A 3654-nucleotide genomic window follows, 5' to 3' on the forward strand; every position below is an offset into this window, starting at 1 on the left:
TGGTTGCAAATCATCTGGCCATTCGCTGCAAGCTGTTTCAGCTGCAGTTTGGACCTCGTATGGTTTGCAGCTTGCTCACTTGGCCAAAATAAATGGCAGTCATAGAACATAGAACATAGAACATTACAGCGCAGAACAGGCCCTTCGGCCCACGATGTTGCACCGACCAGTTAAAAAAAAACTGTGACCCTCCAACCTAAACCAATTTCTTTTCGTCCATGAACCTATCTACGGATCTCTTAAACGCCCCCAAACTAGGCGCATTTACTACTGATGCTGGCAGGGCATTCCAATCCCTCACCACCCTCTGGGTAAAGAACCTACCCCTGACATCGGTTCTATAACTACCCCCCCTCAATTTAAAGCCATGCCCCCTCGTGCTGGATTTCTCCATCAGAGGAAAAAGGCTATCACTATCCACCCTATCTAAACCTCTAATCATCTTATATGTTTCAATAAGATCCCCTCTTAGCCGCCGCCTTTCCAGCGAAAACAATCCCAAATCCCTCAGCCTCTCCTCATAGGATTTCCCCTCCATACCAGGCAACATCCTGGTAAACCTCCTCTGCACCCTCTCCAAAGCCTCCACATCCTTCCTGTAATGTGGGGACCAGAACTGCACACAGTACTCCAAGTGCGGCCGCACCAGAGTTGTGTACAGTTGCAACATAACGCTACGACTCCTAAATTCAATCCCCCTACCAATAAACGCCAAGACACCATATGCCTTCTTAACAACCTTATCTACTTGATTCCCAACTTTCAGGGATCTATGCACACATACACCTAGATCCCTCTGCTCCTCCACACTATTCAAAGTCCTCCCGTTAGCCCTATACTCAACACATCTGTTATTCCTACCAAAGTGAATTACCTCACACTTCTCCGCATTAAACTCCATCCGCCACCTCTCGGCCCAACTTTGCAACCTGTCTAAGTCTTCCTGCAAACTACGACACCCTTCCTCACTGTCTACCACACCACCGACTTTGGTGTCATCAGCAAATTTGCTAATCCACCCAACTATACCCTCATCCAGATCATTAATAAATATTACAAACAGCAGTGGCCCCAAAACAGATCCCTGAGGTACACCACTTGTAACCGCACTCCATGATGAATATTTACTATCAACCACCACCCTCTGTTTCCTATCCGCTAGCCAATTCCTGATCCAATTTCCTAGATCACCCCCAATCCCATACATCTGCATTTTCTGTAGAAGCCTACCATGGTGAACCTTATCAAACGCCTTACTAAAATCCATATATACCACGTCCACTGCCTTGCCCCCATCCACCTCCTTGGTCACTTTCTCAAAAAACTCAATAAGGTTAGTAAGGCACGACCTACCTGCCACAAAACCATGCTGACTATCACCTATCAATTCATTACTCTCCAAATAACTATAAATCCTATCCCTTATAATTTTTTCCAACATCTTGCCGACAACAGAAGTGAGACTCACCGGTCTATAATTCCCGGGGAAGTCTCTGTTCCCCTTCTTAAACAATGGGACAACATTCGCTAACCTCCAATCTTCTGGTACTATACCAGAGGCCAACGACGACCTGAAGATCAGAGCCAGAGACTCTGCAATCACTTCTCTTGCCTCCCAGAGAATCCTTGGATAAATCCCATCCGGACCAGGGGATTTATCTATTTTCAGACCCTCCAGAATATCCTGCACATCCTCCTTATCAACTGTAATACTGTCTATTCTACTCCCCTGCAACCCAGTGTCCTCCTCAGCTATATTCATGTCCCCTTGCGTGAACACCGAAGAGAAATATTGGTTTATCGGCCGAGACCTGCACTGTACGCAGCGCAAAATGTTAACTTCACCGCTGAGCACATGGAAGGTGAGGTTTAATCTCGGTTTGAGGGGCAGGAGCTGGAAGATTGTCCAGTTTGAAGATTGTGAGAGAATCGACAGTGGTCCTCGCCGTGTCTTGTTGCAAGAGAATGTCTGGGTGGTCTCTACAGCAGGAAATAAGTTTAAGATGGACTTACAGGAATCTTGCAAGATAATTCTTGGGGGCAGAAAGTAAATGCGAGTGTCTAACATCTTGGGTTAATAAACTATATTGTTGAGTTAATGAAGTGTGTAAAGTTTATTTTATTAAAGAAATGTCAAACCGAGTGGTGGAGTTCTACTAGTTAAAACGAGGAATTTGATTTATATTTAAATGTTCGTGATCCAGCAATAGCCCCTCCCTCTGGATTTAAGTTTAAATTTAGTTTATTTATTAGTGTCACAAGTAAGGCTTACATTAACACTGCAATGAAGCTACTGTGAAAATCCCCGAGTCGCCACACTCCGGCGCCTGTTCGGGTAACACTGAGGGAGAATTTAGCACGGCCAATGCACCCTAACCAACACGTCTTTCAGACTGTGGGAGGAAACCAGAGCACCCGGAGGAAACCCACGCAGACACGGGGAGAATGTGCAAACTCCACACAGACAGTGACCCAAGCCGGGAATTGAACCCGGGTCCCTGGCGCTGTGAGGCAGCAGTGCTAACCACAGTGTCACCGTGCCCCCGGGAATCGAACCCGGGTCCCTGGCACTGTGAGGCAGCAGCGCTAACCACTGTGTCACCGTGCCCCCGGGAATCGAACCCGGGTCCCTGGCGCTGTGAGACAGCAGTGCTAACCACTGTGTCACCGTGTTGTCGGGAATCGAACCCGGGTCCCTGGCGCTGTGAGGCAGCAGCGCTAACCACTGTGTCACCGTGTTGTCGGGAATCGAACCCGGGTCCCTGGCGCTGTGAGGCAGCAGCGCTAACCACTGTGTCACCGTGCCCCCGGGAATCGAACCCGGGTCCCTGGCGCTGTGAGGCAGCAGCGCTAACCACTGTGCCACCGTGCCCCCAGGAATCGAACCCGGGTCCCTGGCACTGTGAGGCAGCAGTGCTAATCACTCTGCCACCGTGCCCCCGGGAATCGAACCCGGGTCCCTGGCGCTGTGAGGCAGCAGCGCTAACCACTGTGTCACCGTGCCCCCAGGAATCGAACCCGGGTCCCTGGCGCTGTGAGGCAGCAGCGCTAACCACTGTGCCACCGTGCCCCCGGGAATCGAACCCGGGTCCCTGGCACTGTGAGGCAGCAGCGCTAACCACTGTGTCACCGTGCCCCCGGGAATCGAACCCGTGTCCCTGGCGCTGTGAGGCAGCAGCGCTAACCACTGTGTCACCGTGCCCCCGGGAATCGAACCCGGGTCCCTGGCACTGTGAGGCAGCAGTGCTAATCACTGTGCCACCGTGCCCCCGGGAATCGAACCCGGGTCCCTGGCGCTGTGAGGCAGCAGCGCTAACCACTGTGTCACCGTGCCCCCGGGAATCGAACCCGGGTCCCTGGCGCTGTGAGGTAGCAGCGCTAACCACTGTGCCACCCACTATGTTACGTGGCTTTGAACACAACTGAGTGAACCTTGTTAGAAAGCCGACTGATTGTCTGAAACTGTAGCACACTCAGGAGTGAACAGTAGGTGCTGCCCAGTCACTGAATCGCGCCTATCAGTCGACATTGTGGGGTTTAGAGAGCAGGTGGGGCTGGTTATGTACAGTTTGTACTCCGCGTCTTAAAGTGGAAGGAATGTGTGTTTTGATTGGATCAGCCAATCGCTGAGACGTACCTGACATCACGATTCGT

The sequence above is a fragment of the Mustelus asterias genome, unplaced genomic scaffold (genome assembly GCF_964213995.1).
Source record: "Mustelus asterias unplaced genomic scaffold, sMusAst1.hap1.1 HAP1_SCAFFOLD_1974, whole genome shotgun sequence".
In the NCBI taxonomy this organism is placed as follows: Eukaryota; Metazoa; Chordata; class Chondrichthyes; order Carcharhiniformes; family Triakidae; genus Mustelus; species Mustelus asterias.